The 8,211-nt window shown below is 37.0% G+C and overlaps 1 non-coding gene across 1 annotated transcript; it reads left to right on the plus strand.

The window, feature by feature from the left end:
* The first annotated feature begins 2,912 nt into the window (after nt 1–2,912).
* Nucleotides 2,913–3,019, plus strand: LOC128280077 (small nucleolar RNA R71). The gene has a single exon (XR_008270258.1). It is a non-coding gene; the product is annotated as a small nucleolar RNA R71 (small nucleolar RNA).
* The last annotated feature ends 5,192 nt before the right edge of the window (nt 3,020–8,211 follow it).

Below are 8,211 nucleotides of genomic sequence, written 5' to 3' on the forward strand. Positions count from 1 at the left end.
TTTCTTCGAGGCGGGGACAGCGGTTTTCTTACTACGTGAGGATGACATTGTATACCTGCATTGAAAAGTTGAAGTTCAACCAATACGCCCCAAAAATAGCATGGAAACACAAAACTAAATAGGAATATTTCATGAGACTCGCGTATTAGATGAAGAGAACAAAACTAAAACAACTAAAGCAAATATATCAAGTTATTAAAATAAGACTATGAGAACAATACGACGGGAATATCTAATGTATGAATGCATATGGGTAAGCATAAAATCAATGGAAACGAGAAAAATGGATAAATGTAATATGAAAAATGGCAATATTCTTTAATGAAAAGCATAAGTATTATTATTCTACTATGAATATTCACTTAAAATAGTCAAATTGATCAGAGAAATCATGAAATAGGCAAAATATTTAAAGAAAATAGAGAGAAAAGAGTAAACAAACGCAAAATAGAGAAGCTTGGGTCGTCAAAAACAGTGTTGTAGGCGGCGCACGGGCGTGGCAGGTAGGGCGTGTGGCATTGCAGCAGCTAGGGTTAGGGATTTTTGGGGAGGGAGATAATGAATAGTGAGGGGTTTGGCAGCTTGGCAGGTAGGGCATGTGGTGTTGCACGCCCGTGTTGGTTTGGCAGTTTAGCCCACGGCCTTATCACACGGTCGTGGCGACTTATCGCATCCCGTGTTGGGGAAAAAAATTTTCCCTATTTTCACACGGACGTATCGCACAGCCGTGTCTCCTCCTGTGGTGTGTGCACGGCCTAAGGTACACCCCTGTGCCTGGCCGTGTGGATGGGAAAACCTTGTGTTTCAAGACTCAGTTAGTAGGCTAGATGTGAAAACCTAGAATTTAAATAAATCATTACTGTTAGTGCTCGGGTTGCCTTTCGAGAAGTGCTTATTTATAGTCTAAGCTTGACTTACCTCTCTGGTGTGTGATCATGGTGGCTCAAAGAGTTTACACTCCTCATCCCTGCTATCAACTTTATCAATATAAGGTTTAAGACGAGTATTGTTTACCTTAAAAGTTCTGAATTTGGGGTGAATTACCTCGACTGTACCATATGGGAAAATACTGAGTACCGTGAGAGGAATTTCTTCATTAGGTTCAGAAGTGGTAATGCAAGGATCTACTGCATCTAGTAGTACTTTGTCTACAACCTTAAGTTGATTTGGTAATGTATTGAGCTCGTCCTAGCTCGATTTTGGTTTTTCGGGTGTTCTCGATTTCTGTATCTGACATTCATCTAGTTCCTCGATTTGTAGCCTTCAGTCTTTATAGATAGGTCCTTTGTTGTTGCTTGAACATGGCTCATGTAGGTTCTTCGAACTTATTTCCTACAAAGTGGGTTGCACCACATGGTCAATTTTAGTAGAATGATTTATACAACCACCTTCAATTTTCGATGTGTTACTCAAATTACGAGCTTGAAGGGTGATTGTTTCGTCCCCCACACGAAGTGTGAGTTCACCTGTGCCAACATCAATTATTGTTCTAGCGGTTGCTAAAAAGGGCCTTCCTAAAATTAAAAGGAACGTTACTATCCTCTTCTATGTCTAGAACAATGAAATCAACTGGGAATATAAATTTTTCAATTTTAACGAGTACATCTTCAATAATCCCCCTAGGAAATCTGATTATTTCATTGGCTAATTGAATACTCATCCTAGTTTGTTTGGGTTTCCCAAGACCTAGTTGCTTAAACATTTTGTAAGGCATGGCATTGATACTAGCCCCTAAATCAGCCAAAGCATTATTTACATCTAGGCTACCAATCAAATAGGGAATCGTAAAACTCCCTGGATCTTTTAATTTGTTTGCCAGCTTATTCTGTAGTATGGCTGAGCAAACCGCATTTAGTTCTACATGCGACGCCTCATCCAACTTTCGCTTATTTGTTAAAAGCTCCTTTAAGAATTTGACTACGTTTGGCATTTGCGAAAGAGCTTCAATAAACGGTAAGTTAATATGTAACTTCTTTAATAATTTAAGGAATTTACCGAATTGTTCTTCTGTGTGGTCTTTTCTTGTCGCGTTTGGGTATGGCATACGAGGTTTGTATTCTTTACTTATCGGTTTCTGGTAATTGTGGTCCACCTCACCCTTACCTTTACTTACCACTGTTTCTTGCCTCGGTTCTAGTTCAGGTGCAACTAGCCCTTCCTCATCTTGAATGTTAATTGCATTGATTTGCTCCCTTGGGTTAGATTCAGTGTTACTCGGTAGGCTACCTTGTGGTCGTTCAAATATCAATTTAGCGAGTTGACCTATCTGAGTTTCGAGCCCTTGGATCGATGCTTGTTAATTTTTAAGTGTTGTCTCGGTATTTTGAAAATGAGTTTCTGACACCAAGATTAATTTTGTTAGCATCTCCTCAAGGTTCGGATTTTTCTCTTGTTCGTAGGGTGGTTGTTGGAAGCCTGGAGGTGGTGGTGGTCTCTGATTCCCTTGGCCTCCCCATGAATAATTTGGGTGATTCCTCCATCCTGGATTGTAAGTATTGCTATACGGATTATTTTGAGATTGAGGATTATTACCTATGTAATTTAACTGTTTGTTCTCCATATTGTGGCCATAGGATGGGTATTCTGGATTGCTCGATCCACCTCCACTTGCTCCACACTGCATTACTGGGTGAACCTGTAAAGAACTAAGAAAACCATCAATTTTCTTATTCAAGAGTTCTACCTGATTAGAGAGCATGGTGACCGAATCGACGTTATAAACTTCAACTGCTTTTGTTGGCTTTGTCCCCATGACTTGTCACTGATAATTATTCAGTGACATCTCTTCTATAAATTCATAAGCATCTTCAGGTGTTTTATTATTAATAGTCCCACCAGTGGGTGCGTCAACCATTTTTCAAGTCGAAGGATTCAAGCCATTATGAAACGTTTGAACCTGTAGCCAGAGTGGTAACCCATGGTGAGGGCATCTTCTCAAGAGGTCCTTGTATCTCTCCCATGCATCGTAGAGTGTTTCTAAATCCATCTGCACAAAAGAAGAGATATCATTACGTAATTTAGTCATTTTAGTGGGCGAAAAATATTTTAATAAAAACTTTTCGGTCATTTGTTCCCAAGTAGTGATTGACCTTCGTGGTAACGAATTCAACCATTTTTTAGCTTTGTTTCTCAATGAAAAAGGGAATAACAGAAGGCGAATGGCGTCATCAGAAACGCCATTAATTTTAAATGTATCACATAGTTCCAAAAAGTTTGCCAAGTTAGCGTTGGGATCTTCGTCCTGCAAACCATCAAACTGAACAAATTGCTATATCATTTGAATTGTGTTAGGTTTAAGTTAAAAAGCATTTGCAGCTACAACAGGTCTAACTATGCTTGATTCAGTTCCTGTTAAAGAAGGTTTAGCATAATCATACATAGTGCGCGGACCAGGATTCTGATTGACAGCAATCGCAGAGGTAGCGGATTTTCTTGGTTTTCAGCCATCTCCTCGGTTATGGTTGAAGAATCGTCCTCTTGCTCTTCCTCTGTGCATCGTAAGCTTCCCCTTATTTCTCTTTAGTTTCTGCAAACTGTGCGATAGATCTCACTATCAAACAGTAATGGTCCCGACGGGTTTCTTCTAGTCATACACTATAAAAACCTGCCAGGAACGAATAAAAGAAAAATTAGAAAAGAAAATAAAAATTAAAATTGCAAATAAAGTAGAATGGCTAAAGTAATAAAAATCGAGTGTTCCAAATATCCTAGTTCCCCGGCAACGGCACCAAAAACTTGATTGTCATATTCGTGACAGGTTTTAAAAATTTATAATTAATCGTTCTTGAAACTAACTATTATCACAATGAAGGCAAGTGTACCTATCGAACAGTAGTGTAGCTTTAGCAAGACTGGATTGTCGAACCCAAAGGAACCAATAGTACTAGTAATTACTTTCTTTTTATTATCTAGCCTAAAAATTAAGGGATTTGTTTATCTAAACTAATTAACTAAACTAAGAGTGCACAGAGAGAAAAATGGAAAAAAAAGCTTTTGGGAAAACTCGATTGATTAAGACAATACCCAAGGAAAATTCCACCTAGACTTCACTTGTTATTTGACTCTGAATCAGACAATTTATTCATTTGACTTGATCCGTAGAAATCCCTAAGTTATATTATTATCTCTCTCGAGACTAATAACATCTAACACTAGGTTGATTAATTGAAATCTGTTTCTAATTAATGCCCTAGTGTTGCATTAACTCGATCTGTGGATCCCCTTATTAGGTTTCACCCTAATCCGGCAAAATCTTATCACCTTATCTCTAGGCATGCAATCAACTCCGCTTAATTATGACAAATTTACTCTTATACAGGGTCTATTCCTCTTCTGGATAAGAGCATTAAATCGAATCAATATCCTGGAATATTAAAACAAGAATTAAGAACACATAATTAAGAACAAGTCAAATATTTATCATACAATTCATATAATAATAATAAGATCCGTCTTAGGTTTCATTCCCCTTAGGTATTTAGGGGGTTTAGTTCATAATTACAGAAGAAAACATCTCAGAAGAATAATGAATACAAAACATAAAGAAAACCCAAAACCCCTGAATGGAAATTGAAGGGAGATATTCAGTCTTGATGATGAATCTGGCTTCTAAGATGGACCAATCGGCTTTCCTTGAGTAATTCCTTGCCTCCTACTCTGCGTCCCCTTCCTAAGTGCCTCCTCAGGTGTTTAAATAGGCTTTAGAATGCCTAAGAGCCCTCAAAATTGGCCTTTTCCAAATATGATTGTACTTGGGCTCGACAGGGACACGCCCGTGTGCGATTACTCCAGCCCGTGGTCAAGGCTGTTGAATAGGCACGGGCGTGTAGTTTACCCGTGTAAGTCGTGCTTCGATCCTGCCAAAGGGACACGGACGTGTGACACGCCCGTGTGAGGAAGTCCCGGCCGTGTTGATTTCTCATGTGGATCTATTTTCTTCGTTTTCGGCCCGTTTCTCGCTCTTTTTACTCTCCTATGCTCACCTAAGTATAAAACATGAAATTAAAGAATTAGGAGCATCGAATTCACCGAATCTAAAGAGAAACCATCCATAAATGTACTAAGCATGGGATAAAAACATTTATAAATTACGATTTATCAACGTCTAAAGATGATTGAATGAAATTGAGCATCGAGCATTGAAGTGATAAATGTGATAGGTAAGAATGCGATGGTACAGGTATGTACAGAACCTATGTGGTTGATGATATTGTGTTTGATATAGATGAGAGACTATGTAAATGAATGATGAAATGAGTTGCATTGTATAGCATTATGAATGCTTGTCATATGCTTAAAGATGTAGTATGATAGTAAAATACAGCTTTGAATAAGTATAAGTAATGTGATGAATAATATTAAGTGTTAGTTAAGAGATTAAATTATTGGATTGATGTATTAAATGTATTATATCATGAACTTACTAAACTGTAAAGTTTACTGTGTGAAATATTTTGTTTTACAATGTTATAAAGCTAGCTCGGATCCACGGATAGTCAGCGACTCATTTACACTATCAGACATCTATTTTAGTACCATTTTGAGAATTGTATATATGGTATATGGCATGTATAGGCTAGTGGGTATGTTTTCTGTTGTGAATATTAGCCATGAAATTTGGCTTGTTAATGTTGTTATATATATATGGCCCATAAGTTGGTCTAAATGATGTGTTGGATAAGTGAGATATATGATGTTTATAATGTTTATGTGATGGTTTATTATGGGATATTAAAGTAATGAATTTATGCATTTGGAACTTTGGTAAGTTGTGATGATGTTGGCATATTGAATAGGTTGATGCTATATAGGTTAATATGTGATTGAATTGGCATGTTTGGTTTCCTTTAAATGTATGCAAATGATGAAAAAATGTTGTGGTTTGGTATGCTTGAGATAGGTGGGAAATATGGCTTAAACCAAGCCAAATTTCACCTCACACGGTTGAGCACACGGGTGTGTGTCTCGACCGTGTGTCTGCTGTAACTTAGTTATGCAAGTAAATCTCGAGCACGGCCTAGACACACGGGCGTGTCTGGTGGCCGTGTAAGGCACACAGCCTTGGTACATAGGCGTGTGTGGCCATTTTGAAGGGTACACGGGATAAACACACGGGCGTGTGATTAGCCATATAACTAAGTAGTTTCGACCATGGCCAAGGCACACGGGTGTGTCTTGAAGCCGTGTGGTGAAGTCAATATGTATGCCCTGTTTTGTCACGACCTAGGCACACGAGCGTGTCTATTGCCGCGTGTGGCACACGGCCTATTCACACGGGCATGTGAGTATTTAAAGTTTTAAAACTTTTCTAAGTTTCTTAAAGTTTGCTAATGTTATTGGTTTAGTCCCAAACCTCTTTAAAGCATGTTTTAAGGTCTCATAGACCTATATAAGGGACAATGTGTTTTTGAATGAATGAGATATGATGAAATAGTGCATGAAATTTGTTTGTGAATGATGTGATATGATCGGTAATACCTCGTAACCCTATTCTGGCAACGAATACGGGCTAAGAGTGTTAGAAAACATGATAAATGAATCAAAACTATAGAGTTTAAAGAAAAGCATGATTTGTATTAAGAATGAACGTGAATCCAAAAAGTTTGGTTGTCTCCAAAAATCAGATCTCTCGAGATAAAAATAAAGAGCAAACTAAAAGTAAATCTAAAACCTAATAAAAGAGAAAAACTAAACTAAAATTAAAAGCATAATTCTAAACTAAGTAATTGGTGTTCATAATGTGTGACAAATGAGCCTATTTATAGATTTTAGGTGGTCGTCATCCTTAACCCTAGGTTAGCTAATGTTCCTGAGTATTAAGTTTGATTGTACAGAACAAAACACCTCCTAGCTCATGTTAATTCTCATCCAAGTCGATGTCATGACAGAAGAGTCAGTATACTCCTCTTAGTATGTCTTCAGGGTATGTCACCATACCCTTAGGCTGTGTCGCAACATCAAAGGCAGTCTTATGATTTCTCCATTCTACTCCCTATGTTACGACATTTGATTATTTCGTGTTGCGACATAGTGACCAATATCAGTTTAGTATGCCTTCTAATGGTCTTCTTCAAACTTATAAAGTTCATTAGTTCACCCTTAGGCCTCAGTCAGCCCCTAAGGTCAATAAAAGACTCAATTTGCATATTTTATTAATTTTAAAAAAACTTACTAAAACATAATTAAAACCTAATGATAATGTTTTTTTTTTTCAAGATCCTAAAGTGTGAAAATTAACTTGCCCTCAAACAACACAAACAAAAATAAGAAATAAAAAAGACAACCCTTGAGCAAATATGATACAAGTATTGACTTTGGAGCACATGACTATGCATTTCATACTTAAGAATAATTTTGACATGACAAATAATTGATTTACCACTTCTGACCTCAGACATCTAAGTTCAGTGCATTACAAAGTATACAAACATTAAGGGCCTCACCTGTGGGAATCCATCAACAAATCATACAAGTAATTTAATTATCCTAGCAGAATATAAATAGCAGTTTATGTGATTATTTAATATAATGCCCATTTATGCATAAGGATATTTAGGTTACATAGGAATTTCTGGCTTGTAACGTTCTGAGGCTTAGGACAGGTATGAAATTCAAAAATAATAAGCCTCAAAAGGCTATAAACACGAAAATAGTTTGGCATATCGTATCGATCCCTATTCTTCCCCTTTAGCGACCCTTACGTTCTCACCATCTTATTTCTCATTCTTTCAGCTTCATTGTTTCTCAACATAGGAAATCAAAGCATAACATAGTAACTATGGCCAGCCTACGAGTTTTTATGCACTGATGAACGGTTTTTTCTTATTCTTGTGACTTTATCACTTTCTTTTTCAATTCATCTCACTCAAAAATGATTTTTGCTTTTCAAGAACTTTTTCTACTTGTATTGATTTTTTTTGAAATTTTCTTTTGTTCTACACTTTTGGTTAACCTATAGTTTCTATATCACACCAATCTGTCCTATTTCACTCTATTTTACAAAATTCGTCATGATATATCTACTTAACCCGCAATATATATGGCCAGACGTCTATAGTCGTGCAGTTCAGGACCAAAGGTAAAAGGAAAATACACTTAATGTTTCAGGCTCGTGTTTTGTAATGAGGTTCATCAAGAAGTGTTTTCAGGCTAAAAAATTGGTACTAGGGGTGAATGAATATAGGCTATTTTTTTGGCTTTGGATGTGTTCCA

This window comes from Gossypium arboreum, chromosome 8 (genome assembly GCF_025698485.1).
Source record: "Gossypium arboreum isolate Shixiya-1 chromosome 8, ASM2569848v2, whole genome shotgun sequence".
Taxonomy (NCBI): Eukaryota; Viridiplantae; Streptophyta; class Magnoliopsida; order Malvales; family Malvaceae; genus Gossypium; species Gossypium arboreum.